At 41.3% G+C, this 14,814-nt stretch overlaps 1 long non-coding RNA gene across 1 annotated transcript in view; it reads left to right on the forward strand.

Annotated features, from left to right (window-relative positions):
- The first annotated feature begins 3,372 nt into the window (after window positions 1–3,372).
- The window catches only part of LOC103920937, an 18,021-nt gene continuing 6,579 nt past the window's right edge, over window positions 3,373–14,814 (forward strand). Inside the window, exons 1-2 of the long non-coding RNA XR_663834.1 lie at window positions 3,373–3,382; window positions 3,960–3,966. This is a non-coding gene — a long non-coding RNA (uncharacterized LOC103920937). The remainder of the gene's footprint in view (window positions 3,383–3,959; window positions 3,967–14,814) is intronic.

Here is a 14,814-nt window from a genome sequence, read left to right on the forward strand (position 1 = left end):
AACATACACAGGAAAATTGAGTTAGAATCAAGTTAGAATGATTCACACAGAGACTGGAGATGAAAAAAGTAAGGAAGACCCTCCCATTGAGTCATGATATTCAGAGTGGACCCCCTTGCTTTCTAAACTCCTGATGGAGCTTAGATGCTGTCCTAGTTTCGGCAGGGATACAGTTAATTTCCTTCCTAGATCATCATGTTGCAACAGTTTTCTCACCAATGTGAGATTCATTCCAATAGGGGTAGGCAATAAATCTCGACACAATGTATAGTTAGATTGTAACAGTTGGTGGGTTGTGGCAGGAGCTGAACAGTTAAAGTCGCATCCCATAATTTTGGTAAAATTGTAAATACAGATATTTGAGTGATTATATGTCTCTGCAGTGGTGTTGTCTGTAAATATAGAATCACAAAGGGTTCTCATACAAACACATCCATTTCCAACATAGACAAGTACAGTTTCGGGGGTTTCACCAGGATGTGTTTCAAAATAAAAACCATTTTGTTCAGAGTCAAGACAAATGTCTTGGGCCTTAATGGCATTACGTTCACAAATAAATCCCTGTTGTTCCCGTACAACATATGCATCAACATCAATAGTTGGCCATTTGTTCCCATTTTGTTGGGCCCATATTCTATGTTCTACCGGACAGAGGACAGTTCCATTGTGATATAACCCCAGCTCAATGGTTGGGTATATGGTGTATACCGAAGCATTGCGGATTGTCAAAACAAAAGCTGTGGCTTTACTGTCGGTGGGGCCGTAAGTGAGATTAACTAGATGCCACCAAGACTGGAATTCCCTTTCAAATTCAGTCGCATTATCCCAGATTACCTTTCGAATCTCGCTGAGCAAGGTGCCCTCATCGCCTTCCCTTATAATTGCTGTTACAGTAGATTGCACCCACAACTGAGAAACATGTATGGTTACCTCACTGATTAGCATAAATAAAAGAAGTGAGGGTCTCCACCCTGTGGGTTGAGCTTGTTGACATGTGAACTGAATTTGGTTCATGCTGGTGGTGATTACTCCTGCGAGAAGGATAAGCAATCCTTGGACGGTTAACCCGCTCTCCAGGGGAGGTGTGCTGGTATCATTCCCGGTGTCGTTCCTGGAAAGGGAAAACAATCCAAGTCTTGGCGGGGTTTTTCCGGTCCGGTTACACCTTAGTGGCTCAAATTGTTTAACTGCTCGGGCTAAAGACAAAAGTCCCTTTTCCCACTCGGAATATCTCCGTTCTGTCTCTTTAAATACAGTCGAGCTAAACATTAAAGGCTTCTTTGGTCGTCAGGGCCAGTTTGGAAGAGGTTACAGTAAGTACCATGTTCTGCAAAGCCCCTTTCGGCTATAATAGGGTCGCGAGGGTGTACTGGTCCCAATGATTGATATGGTTTTAATTCCTGTATTAGAGTTTTGACTGCCTCTTCATGTTTTGGGCTCCATTTCCATGGTTTTCCCTTTTGTAAAAGTGAGTACAGTGGGCCAGCAATGGTTCAGGTTTCCTCCAGTACCCTAAAGTACCCATAAGCTGTTGTAATTCTTTCCCAGACTGGGGCATCTGCAATTGTTCTATTTCACTTAGGGTGTCTGGTGGAATTGCTGCACTATCTGCAATCCACAAAGTACCTAAAAATTTTACTTCTGTACTTGGTCCCTGACATTTTTCAGGTGGAACTTCAACTTCTGCTTTATATAGTGCCTGCCACACTGCTGCTGCCGCCACTTCTCCCACTTTTCCAGGGGAGGTCCCTCCCATTAGAATATCATCTATATATTGGCACAGTTTCACATGAGGGAGTGAGACTGTCTGTAAGAGTTCAGCAAGTGCAGCATGAGCAATCATGGGTGAATGTTGATATCCCTGTGGGAGTCTGTTAAAGGTGTATTGTATGCCTTCCCGAGTAAAAGCAAATTTCTCTTTATCCTCCTCCTGCAAGGGAACCATAAGGAACACCTCTCTGACATCTAGCACTGCCATCCATGGATGTGCGGCTGCTTGTAGTATGGCTGTTAAAGCTGCAATATTGGCTACTGCAGCCGTTAGCAGAGCTGTGTTGTCATTTAAATACTGATAATCAACTGTTAGATGCCATCTCCCGTCTTGTTTTCGGACTGGCTAGATGGGTGAAAATTATGGGGAATGGGTTCTGGAAATAATGTGCCATTTTTCCAAGTCTGCTATTACATCAGAAATTCCATTTTGTTCCACAGCAGAAATTGGATACTGTGGTACATTGGTAATTTTTGAACTGGGGAGTGCAGGGGCAGTGCAGAGTACATGCACAGTAGCCTCCCAATTTCTACAGGGGTTGGGGTCGGTACTTGTACTGAAGAACCACATGCTGCCATCTGGCAAGTGCCAGTTTTGCCTGGTCAAAACATCGAAACCCAAAATATTTTCACTGTGCTTTTTAACTGCAAAGCAAGTGGATGACATGTGCTTCTTGCCGGGGAGCCATAAATTAACTTTCACGGTCTGGCAAATAACACTTTCTCTGTTTACTCCAGTGACTTTAACTTTCTGCCATCCGGGTCGCACACCCAGCTTCTTGGCATCCTGTTGTGTTAGTATTTAAATTTGTGCTCCCGTATCTATTAGAAATTTCACCAGTTGTCATTCAGGGCCAATTGGAATCAGAATGTCTTCTGGTTTAATAATGGGTCTAGCCTCATATTCAGAGGAATCTGAGGGGAACAAGAGGTCATCATTTCCCTCATCATAGTCATCAGGATCGCTCCAGATATCACCATCCCAATCCTCCGGGGACACTACTAGTTTCCTAATTTGCATGGGGTTAGGGGGATGCGGGGCCCGCATGAGCACCATCTTGATCTTTTCTTCCAACTTTTTTCTCCTTTTCTTCCTGTAACTGTTTCTGTGGCTGTTCAATTTGCAAGGACAGTAATAACTCAGCCGCCTTCCTGCCTTCTATTTCCTCCCTCAGATCCTGTTTCTCTCTATTATGCTTTTTCCTATCTTGACAGGTGGCTTCTAGGCAGGTGCTTAACATCTTACAAATAATTCCTTTTCCTTTACCATTTTTAATATTTCCTCTCACTAATTTTAATTTTCTTCAATAGCACCCCAATCATGCTAGTGGTTGTGAGCCCATTCTTCTGAGAATTTGAGACTCGGACTTATTCCATGCTTCCGTAAGTAATCAGTGATACTACTTGCCATCCTGCTGACTATGCCAATTTGTTGTGAAAGGGTGATTTAGATCGCTTAAAGAATCACTGTCTAAGGTATTAGCAACAGTGGGTTTAATATGATGTTGTAAAATTGCAACTTAACAAAGTTCGATGGCAAGTTTCACTCTATTACTGTACGGCACAATCATTTGAACAATGATTCAAAACTACCAAGACAAAATCAATCAAAGTTACCAAGTCACAAATCAAAATCACCAAGGCACAAATTAAAGTTACCGAGACAAAATCAAAGTTACCAATTCAAAATCAAAGTTATCATATTACAAAGTTATGCTCGATATCGGTCGCTTACCAAAGATCTGCTGTTGGTAAAAGGTCTCTCTGCCTTGAGGAGCAACCTTGAGAGGTGTCCCAGCTCAAGGGGAGATCACCGCCATGCAGCCACGCTGCCTAGCAGGGAGAGATCAAAGAAGGCTCCTTTAGGCTGTCGTATTTATGGAATAAAGTGATTGGCTCATAGTCAAATTACATGCAATGGGAAAGGTATGCATGAGACTCCTTGTACCCACAGCTTTCTTTGTTCCTTGATAAATGAGTCTTGGAAAATCCACCCGCTATTCATGTGTTAATCGCATGGTCGGTGTTCCAAGCTCATATGCATCGATGCTCACCATGCCACCTGGCTCCTTTGTGGGTTTACAGAGAACAGATTGGAACTAGAGGAGTTCTTGGCCCGGCTATGGCTCAGGCCTTTACCTCTTTTGGAGCCTGTACCAAACTACCACTAGTTTGGTTAAGGGGTCGAGTGCATCTGTCACATGGGCCTTTGTGGCTGATTCAATATTTATACTGATTCCATCACTGGAGGTGACATGAAAGCTCCCATATGTCTCAGTGAGGCAGAAGTGAGGCATGCAGCAATTTTACAGCGTTGAATATATGGCCTGAGAAAGTGAGTTCTGGCAGACTGAGAACTGGGTGAGGATGCTGGTCCCTTCTTTTCTTCTGGCAAAACCTTTCCTTTTCAACCAAAGCAGACAATGAACAAACCAGTTACTCATGCCATAAGAATGATGCTTAGGTGGCATAAACTTCTGTCCTAAACTTAGAGATCTTAAGGTTAGAGGGAAGATAATGATGTTAAACCATTAGTCAGCACTATGGAAAACGTGTCCACAGACTAATCTTGCCAGAGTAATTTTTGGTTTCCATTTCTTATAAAAGCAAAATCCCTACCATTTAAAAATTGGCAATATCATCAAAACTTCCCTTTTTCCCAAATTTTCCCATGTTTTATTCACTTTTAATTTTTATTATTATTTCATAAAAGTGTCTTTTTAGTGGTAATTGAAAGAATCCTAAAAGCTCTTTGGATGAAGGTTTTGGTTAAAAATTGTAGAAAAGATAATGAAAAAATAAAATCCCACAAAAAAACCTGGATTCACTTTAATTTTTTCAAAACATAAATGCTTTCAAATCTTCACCCAAAACATTTTCCATACTTTGGCCTCTTTTAGTGATGATGATATTCAGCTCTGTGTCAGCTCTTCATTTAATTCAGATTAAACCATTCCTGTAGACTTCTTTGTACTGCCTCATTTTTTGTTCTTTGGTAGAAAAATAGGGATACAGAGATACAAATAGCTATAGGAAATATAATATAGCTACAAATGGTTGTTGACCAACTGCTTGAGATACCTCTGATCAGACACTGAAACTTGGTCCAGGACAGCAGCCCTGTTCAGCTGGTAGCAGGTATTCATCCCACCAGGATTTATTTGGGGATCAGGTGATTCACTCTCAGCTTTGCCTCAGTCTGAATCTTCCGGCAAGTGTTTCTCACTAAACCTGGCAGATTACTAAAAAATTAGGTTGCATTGTACAGTTTCTGTCCTTAATTTCTTATTAACAGTTTTCTTTCTTCCCATTCTGCTCCTTTGCCCACAGTCTGTCTACATTTGTTTCTACTTCTGAGCCATTTTCTGCATGTTCACCTCAGAAATGCAAGCTCAATATTATTTTAGTTGAACATAAAAAACTGACAGAGTTTCAGCAGACTTGAAACTGGGACCCTGCTTCCCCAGATGCATGAGCTGCAAGAGAATTAATTCAGCAAAGAGCTCTGAGCTTCGAGCAAGACATAATGTCCTTTTTCACCTTTTTGACTCTTTAAGCTTTTCTGTCACCTCAGTGCTTTCTCCAGCTTGCCAGGGCATTTATATTTCACAGGTTTTCCCACAGAGTTATTTATTGAGTAATGTCTTCACTGAGGAATTTAACTTTAAGTCATAAATGGAGACTTGTTGTTTTTATTATTCTGTAAAAGCTTTTTGTCCACTTTGTTTACCATCATAAGTCTTTGCCTACAGTGAATTCCACTAGCACTGCAACCAAAGTATCACAGCCAACAGCTCACATTATACGTGAGCCTTGAATAAGACTAGGCCATGCAAAGAATCAGTGAGTGGTGTTCTTCCCTCTGTTGCTTGCCAACATTATTTAAAAGCAGTGCCAGAGCATTTTTCACTTAAGCCCTATAAATATAGCTCTTTGAACATGTTCTGTTGTTGATTTGAAATTTAAACATTTCATTTAGCTTCCCATTAAAACAAAATCTCACAGGCTCCTCTGAAATGCAACATGCTCTGAGGCAGCTTTCCATTGTGAGAGAGAGTAACAGCTAAAAGAGAAGATTTTTTTTTCCTAAATTGAAATTTGGAAATTATTTTAGATGGCATTGTTTACTGTAGTGAATAAGTAAGAGCACTAAAAGGATGGTTCTGCATTCAATATACTCTGGCAACTTCTGCTTTAAGGGCTTTTTTTTCTGAATCACTGAAATGAAGGACAGGATTGCTACTCATTGAAAAATGAGTGGTACCATGCGCTAAGAGCCTGTCCCAGAGCCTGCTGAAGCTGTTGGAAAGCTTAACACTGGCAGTGATGGCAAAAGAAACGTGCCTCCACTGGATCATTGTGGAAATACATCTGGAGAAGGGCACTGAAATCTGCTGGGAAGGTCCTCGAACAGGATGAAGGTCTGCTTATCTCCAAATAGTGCGGGAGGAGCCAGGGCAGTAAGGGAATTTGGATCAAGGCCATGAGGCAGAACAGAGACGTCTGCCAGGTTTGCCTTCCTCCTGTGGTATGCTCTTGTTGCCTATTCCAGAGTGCTCTCATTCTTCATAAAATATAAATAAGCTGCATTAAACATATTGGGTTGGGTTTGTACTGAAACAATTCAAAATCCTGCATCTCTTCTTTTTCCCTTCAAAACAGACCCATCACAATTTGAAACCCCCCAACCTTAAAGAGTAGACAGGAATTTCTTAGATATAGTAGTCTCCTTTTCAAAATGGGTGTTCACTTACAGCTGCTAATATTTGCCTAATTTCCCTATTCCCAGAACAATTTATATATTCATCTTGTGTGCCAAGATACAGTGAATGAGCAACTGCTAATGCTTTAATGAGTACAAATGAAATCAAAAACCTACATGCTGCATCTTTTTTCAAATTGTATTGTGAGCAGAGACTGTGTCTTTCTGTTTTGGGAGTCCTTCTGCCAACTTGAACCCAGCTCCTAGTGAATTTGAAGTTGCAGCAATAGGAACTCAAGCAAGAAATTGTGTAGGAAAATTACTATTTGAAATAAAAGAATGTAAGACTGTGTAACTCACTGAATAAGACTCTGCTTTCTTTATTAAATAGCTCACTAGCAAGTACTGGTGAATGATGAAGCCATGTATCTCTATGTTTTATGGTGAAAAAAAATTAGGATTTAGGATATTTCTGCTATAACTGGGGTCTGATTTTCAGAGTTACAATGCTTCCAGAATGGAATTTGTTAAGATGAATTCAACTAAATTTGAGACATCTAAAAAGCCTCTATGTCAGCTACCATTTCTCACACAAATGCTTCTTCCATCTGTCCTTCAAACAGTTCTTGGAATGACAAAAAGATCCTTATAGTTTTTTACTAATTATAGAATTGTATGGCAAGTATTTTACACAGCCGTGTTATGCAGCTTCACCCTGCAGAAATACTAGAAAGCCTTTTGACAACATTTCCCACAGAACTGGGTCAGAAAAATGACCACAGTAACAGTAGCTGATATGGACAGCTCATCCACCCCAAAATGAATGAAAAGCATTTATTGCAAAGCAGAAGTTTGAAATTCAGCTGTGGGTTCAAGAACTCCTACACCTAACTGCCTCTACACATAGCTGTAAGAATAAATACAACTATTTCCCATTTGTAATTAGGTACAATGGCTTAAGGAGCTCTTGGTAATTGCCAGGTCTTGCAGTTGAACCATAGCCATGGACATACCTGCTTGGGGTCCTGAGAAGCTGAGCTCAGCCTGCACAGTTAACCCAATGCTAAAAATTGCTTGGCTCTGTTTAATTTAGAAGTCAAAGTATTTTCATTTCTGATTGAAGCAGGAGAGGGAGGAAGGAGAAGTGGAGAGGGCATTTGGTGGTAGACGCCTCTTGTGTTTTACAGTCTTTTCTTCTAATACAGACCGGGTTGGCGGTTTCAGGAACATGAAGTCTTGAGAATTACTGCTTTGCATACATATTACTTAATAAATTGCTCAGATGGACTAAATGCATACAAATGTTTACAAATATTTATGTGCACTTTGGTATAAAACCAAAGGTATTTAATCCCAAATATTTTGGAGCACACTGCAGCTGTCATTAGCAGTGACATTTCTATTCATGCAAAATAATATGTAATTATCCAGTCAAATTTAACCTGCTCACCCTCATGTACAGTTTTCTTCTGCCAAAGAGCTAAAAACTAAATGATAGCTGCCCTTTGTTGCAGGGCTGGAAACACACTGTGTTTTTAAACAGCCAGCCATCGCAGACCTGGTGAATCCAACAGTTCAAATTAACAGAGCACATGACTCGTTGCCTTGAATATAAGCATCCATCGGAGGAAGTCCTCATTTGAGAACAAGTCATGGGCTCAGAAATCCCCTCGGTGCGGGGTCGCCTGCATGACTCCCTCACAGGGTCACACGCAGGAGGCGGTGGCGGCGGCGCGGGGCGGTGGGCACACCTTTCCCTGCTCCCACCGCAGCAGCTGTCATGGGAATGATCAGCTGCCTATTACATGCATGCATGCACTTCCCTGCCTCACAGCACACAGCCGTAATGCACTCTGCTCACAGGGAAAAATATATATCCCTAGTTTGGTGCAGAAGGGCAGTACCCCCTTGCCAGGCAGCCCTTGCAACCGCCAGGCAACTAATTGTGTAATTTTCCCTGCTTTGTTGAGGGCAGTGGGGAGGGAAGGACAAAATCTGCATCATCAGTAGCATATTTATTGCAGGATGAATTAAGAAGCATAACCAGCCCTCAGGGATTACCATGTTTACATGAGTGTGAACAAATCAGGGTCCACTAGGCTCCCTAGTCATCCCAAGCAGTGGAGAAAAGCATTTTCTTCACAAGATACTTCCTCAGAGTAGCAAAAAGCCTCCTACCCCTCTTCTTCCCTGTCGTCCCCCCCCATGACCTCCTTAGCAGTAATTCATGCCATATAAAGAGGAGGGGGCCTTTTAGGGGTAGTGTGTTTTTTGCAGTAACCTTATGAGACAGAGCTGTTAAGAGGATGCAGCGTGCACAGAGGCCCCCGATAATGAATGACAACTGAGAAAAAATGGCTTGAGTGGGAACTTATTTGGAAAGAAGCGAAAGGGGGATATTCCTTTCCTCCATGAACTGAGATGTCCTGGGGGCCTATGAAACTTTGAAAAATAATCCCTTTTCATAAAGCAATGCTGTCTAACTCAAATCGAAAACAGATATAGGTGTACAGTAACACAGATCTGCCCTCCAAAGGACATGGCCCAAACACAGAAAATGGAGATCAAAGAAATCAGCTGGGCATCTCCAGTGGCAGGCGCGCACCCTGCCAGGCATCTGCTGTCACGAAGTGTGCTGGATGGTGACCATACATCGTTGGTTAAGGCCCATAAACTATCTTTTGTGTAGGAAATTGAGCAGAACATGTTTAAACTGCGAAACCAGATGATATTTATGCTACTACAAGCTCTGTTTGCACAGTCTAACTCTTTTTTTTTTCTTTTTGAAAAGCAGAGTCATCTTGTTGGCCTTTTAAGTATTAGAAAAATATGGCCAGATATGTACTTTGCACTTACTGGATGGTAGGGCTTTGACCTTTCCGGGGATGGGTAATCATTTGATTCACGGTCCTGTATTCACCATTTTATTTAAATTACATCAACATGAGCAGTCTCCATGATCAATAGACAGCCTTCTCTTTCCATATATAGTTTTAAAATCAAACAAACCTTCCTGGGGCCTGTTCACATATTTCTATTGACTTCAAGGGAACACTAATCATTTTCCTTACTGGAGAGCTGGCTTTCATGCCATTCTGTAGCTTCAGAAAGCTGTGAGGTAAAGACAGGGCAAAAATGGTATCAGTCCTACACTTTGTCCTCATAGCTCATTTCCACAAGAGTCCACATGGCATTGATACAACCTGCTTTTCCAGGGAAAATGAGAGTTACAGGTGGGTATGTTACATGACAGTTGTTAAATTTGTGAACTAAGTACAGCTGTAAATCCTAAGTTTAAAAAATATCACGTTCTTTTTTTTGGGGATGAAATGCATAAACTATTGAGTGCCTGACTATTCCTGCTCACGCTTTTCTTAATGATCGTAGTCCCAGCTCTGCATATTACAGTGATATTCAACAGCTCAGAGTTAGTAAAACAACATACTCCTCCACTAAAAGTGCTCAAACCTGGTGAGAAAGGAAAATCTGTGATCTGGGCTTTCCCTCGATTTTTTGCTGTTAGTCCAGAGATGGAAGAATGAGCACAGCAGCAGCAATCTCAGAGCCCAGAGTAACATGTGGTTTCTGTCTACAACTATAAGTGACAGACCAGTCATGGTCTGTTCTTATCACCTTTGAAATTTGAAGGGGTTGACTTTGGTTCAAATGAACCTCTGTTTTTTGCAGGAAAGTATTTATTTTCTTTTTTTTTTACTCCAGTTGCTCAAAAGTAGTTGGCAAATCCTGCTGTTACAGCAAAGCAATATGGGACCACATGTTTTGGGGTCTGATCCTGGAGCCAGGGACTTAGCCAGGTGCTTGAAGTTATCAGCTGTGTAATATGCATGGCTGATGTGTATGGTTGATTTTGACAAAACCTCAGAGATGTTGAATTTTTTTCTCAGGAACCAGGTAGAGCTTTTGCTTATGGGGCACCAGGAAGCTCCGACCAGGCAGAGGTTTCCTCTGGTCCCCCAGTTCTATGGACCAGTGCAAGAACCAGAGCAGGACACTCAAACGGATCAGTGGCCACAGTTATAAATGACCAGCCCACGCTTGGTGATACCCTAGTTCAGACCTCTTTGGTCTGCAAAATCTGGCAGCTAACTGCATGCAGTCAGGCAAGCCAGTCTGCTGCAACATCCTCCTGCCTGGCTGGGAACAAGCAACACGGAAAACAGCAAGAAAAGACATTTTTGGAGATCAAGTCCTGCCACTTGTTTCTTGGGGCTCCCAATACTCTTCCACTCCAATTCAGGAAAAGCAAACCAAACAAACCCCAAGCCCTACCGAGGCATTTCAGGAAGCAAGAACACTGGCATCCACAAGCTGCCTCTTATTGCATGGTGATCTTTAGGCAGATAAATATGAGAGAGACCGTGGCTGTTTCTTGCTCAGTTCCCGACTTTTGTCCTCTTGTGCACTGGGGCACAGACATTAGCACAGCAGAACATAGACTCGTGGAATCATAGAATCATTTATGTTGGAAAAGACCTTTAAGATCATCAGGTCCAACCGTTAACCTAGCACTGCGAAGACCACCACTAAATCATGTCCCTAAGTGCCACATCTACACGTCTTTTAAATACCTACAGGGCTGGTGACTCAACCACTTTCCTGGGCAGCCTGTTCCAGTGCTTGACAATCCTTTTGGTGAAGAAATTTTTCCTAATACCCAATCTAAACCTCCCCTGGTGCAACTTGAGGCCATTTCCTCTTGCCTTATTTCCATTCCTATTCCTGGTCTTGAAGAAATCATAGGTTCCCTTGAAGAAATAATTGCTTCCATGGAAAATCCCCACATGCAGACCAATTGCCTGATGTTATCAAGGCACAGAAAAACTTCCAATATGTACAACCTAAAGTCACTCTTTATTCAGCAAGCACACTGGAAAATACTGATACATATATTAACGATTACTCTTTGAAGACTGTTCACCAGGAAAAAAAGCATATCTTACAATTTAATTTTTTTCAAAACCAGTTTTAATGAAGTGTGGAGAAAGATATATGTCAGTTATATTTTATTTAAAAAGATCCTTACCTGGTGCCAACACTGAACAACCTCACGTGGCTACTTTTATCCAGAGAGGTCTTGACTACATTTACGCAGACTTCTGAATTCTGCTAATGTGTCTAAACAAGATATTTTTAGTGGTCCACAACCTCAGGTCCAGAGCTGCAGGTTTTAGGTCCTATGAATTGATCCCAGGGCTGCAGAATTTAATTTGGGGCCTGGAGTCTGTGGTATTAGAAAAGTAACTGACGGAATTTGCACATGGATCTACAATCAGATTTTGAAGGTCATCTATCTCTCCTTTCCCTCATTTCTAAAATTTTGAAGAAGAGGGAGATTCTAGCTTACGATGTAATTTGGGAAGATTTGACCCCAGGCGACCTTTGCCAGATACTGTTAAAGAGCAAACGGGGAGGAAAGGCAGAAATGGTTTGTTGCACAAAAATGGTGACTCTGTGCTAGGCTTCATAGGTTGGAAGGAGCATTTTGAAAGTCCAAGCAAAAATGTGACAAGAAGCCAGTTTAAATATGAGCATATAGGTGTGATATGTTCTGAGGGCCAGGTGTGACTTGGGAGCCTGGCAGCTTTGCGCACGTTGTAACTTTGACATCGCGGATGAAGAGAGACAGGCTAACAAAGATTACTGATAATAAAGTCATGAAAAGGTATGGCTCACAGTGTTATTGCTCCTATGAGACATGCCGAACAAATGCACTATGAAGGGTTACTTGTGTAAAAGGCAAGTGCATTATTTGTGGCATAGCCATGAGCAGTTTACAAATGCACTTATTTTGTCTTGGCACATCTTTACTTGTAAGCATTTACCTTGTAATAACCAGCTCTGAGTAATGCTCCGTCCTCCTGCTTTTGTGTATGAGGAAGAGGGCAAAAGGCAGAAAACAATAACCAGCTTTCTCCTCCTCTTCTACAATTGGTTGCTGCTGTTAGCATTTGCTGTTAAAGAGGCTCTCAGCACAAACACATCCTTAAGGATCATGAAGAAAAATATTCTTGTGTGAAAGTGATATGTGGCAGACGTACATTTTTAAACCCAGATCCGTGGCTTATAACCAGACCAAGAGGTACTGACATCAGTAGGGCTCCACAGTAAGAAAACTAGTGCAAATTCAGCTGCTCAAATCCTCATTTTCTTTGCAGTCATAGAAAAATGATGTACTATCCACCTTTGTTACTTCCCTCAAAAAAAATCCCTGATGGGATAAGGGCATGAGAAGTTGAAGGTATATCTGGGAGGAGCATCTGTTTCTCATGGTAATATTTCCCATGAAAAGCATTATCAAAAAAATTTGCAGTATATACGTGTGTGCACAGTGTGTGCATTTCCACTTTCCCCTCTATCAGCCCTCCTCCACTTTTGTCTGTGTTCAAATAGGTCCTTACAGCAAGGGAGGGCTTTGTCTTGCTTAGCCATTGATTTGGAAAAGTTAGGTGTCAAACCTAAGATAGCTATTTAGGCTCTCTCCGTAGTCAGTGGACCATAAATAAGTGCCCAGAAGTTGCTGGAGGAATTGTCCTCTGCAGGTGATTTCGCTGACTGCAGAGGGAGCTTAGATGATAACCTGCGAGAGGAGGAATGTACGTAGTAGGCAGCAGAAGACAGGGGAGTTCAAAGTCTGCTCAGAGAGGCTCCCCCGATATTCTGGTTATACATACAAATAACCAAGTGCATACAGAGGACTAGAAGAGCTTACAGGAGACTAGAAGAGCTTTTTGCTGCAAACCTTCTCTGTGCATGGAGCTTAGCTTCAAAAAAGAACTAAAAATTACTATGAATGTATTAAAATCTTTGACCATACTATATCTCATATTTGATACCTGCAGAGGAAAAAAACTCCCTCAAACCTAGAAGTGTAATTTAGTGAAAAGCTATTTAAAGTTTGACACATAAGAAAATATCACTCATTTTAATAAAAACTGCAGTGATTTTAATATAGTACATAGTCCAAAATCTAGAATGTGTTCGTTAGAGTTAGGCTAAGTACATACAGCTGTACCATTGCATATAATTTCCAGTGCTTTTTGCGTATGTATTAAACATTTATAAATCCATATAGTATTAAATATATATATTTAACTAAATATGTGTTATCCAGATGCAAACAGCTGATTGGTCAAGCAGTATGATCAGCATGAGATATGAATTTCAGAAGATCACTATGTGGTGCATTTCTAAAAGGACTATGTTAAGGAAAAACAACAGCGTTATAAAACACTGAGACATTCCTCCTTCATCCTGGTCCATGCGCCCCGTGCAAGGCCCCTGGGCACGCCGCAATGTGACCGCACAGAGGTCTGGCAGTGGGATTATAAATGCGCAGCACTTGCTCACTTGGGCTGGGTCACTCAGGCATCCCTGGGTAAACAGCTCCTAGGTGTGCAGAAGAGGGTTCTAAGGTCTGCTCTCAGTGCTATAGGTTGGAGTGGTCCTATTAGCTGCAGTGCATACAGAATCAGGGCCCAGGAGTTGGTGTGGAAGGCAAGCTTTAATTTTTGGCATGAGTGTGTGCACCAAGAAGAAAAAAAACCAACAACCCAGCTTACTCAATATATCTATGCATCTCAAGCTCTTTTTTGCAGACTGCTTTTTCATGCTTCAGAAATTCCTGTTCTTTATGAATTCCATTCCATTTTACATGATCTTAAATTCCTCTTTGGCCATCTTCTAGTTTTTATAATGCAAAGCAATGTTTGGTGACTTCATGTTTCACATCAGTAAGTATATTTCATTTGACACTTCTTTTTCTCTGCAGTTTCTTACATGCCTTAACATGTTGCTCTCTCCCTCCTGGTGTTCTTCTCTGTCTGCTTAATGCTCTTTTCTGCTCCTTCCTGGGGCTTCCTTAATTGATGCATTTGACTATTTGTTGCATTAAAAAAAAAGAGCTTTGACTTACCAATTTACAGCACTTCCATTGTCTCGTGTTGTGCAGTATTGTCCACTGCTTTCTTTCCTCAAAGATAAACAGAGTGAAATTAAAATGTGTCTCTTTATCAGACACTAATGTGATTTCCTTAAGCATGGCTATTCTGCATAAACTTTCTGAGGGGTCACCACCAGCTTCAAAGGATTTCTTAATAAGCACAGAAAAATAGTCTGTCTGCGTTCAGTTCCTGTCATGTTGGAAAAAGATGTGATCAGTATTGGATTCATGAAGCAATATTTGTTTTTAGATTAAAGGTGTTTAGACTGGAAGTAATTTCTCTTCGGTCCATGAATAGTGGGCAACAAACACCACTTGTTAATGTGAGTTATTTGGAAGAGCTTCTGAATTTGAGCAATGCCTTGGAAAAAAGGACTCAACT

The sequence above is a fragment of the Pygoscelis adeliae genome, unplaced genomic scaffold, assembly GCF_000699105.1.
Source record: "Pygoscelis adeliae isolate BGI_AS28 unplaced genomic scaffold, ASM69910v1 Scaffold66, whole genome shotgun sequence".
NCBI classification, from domain to species: domain Eukaryota; kingdom Metazoa; phylum Chordata; class Aves; order Sphenisciformes; family Spheniscidae; genus Pygoscelis; species Pygoscelis adeliae.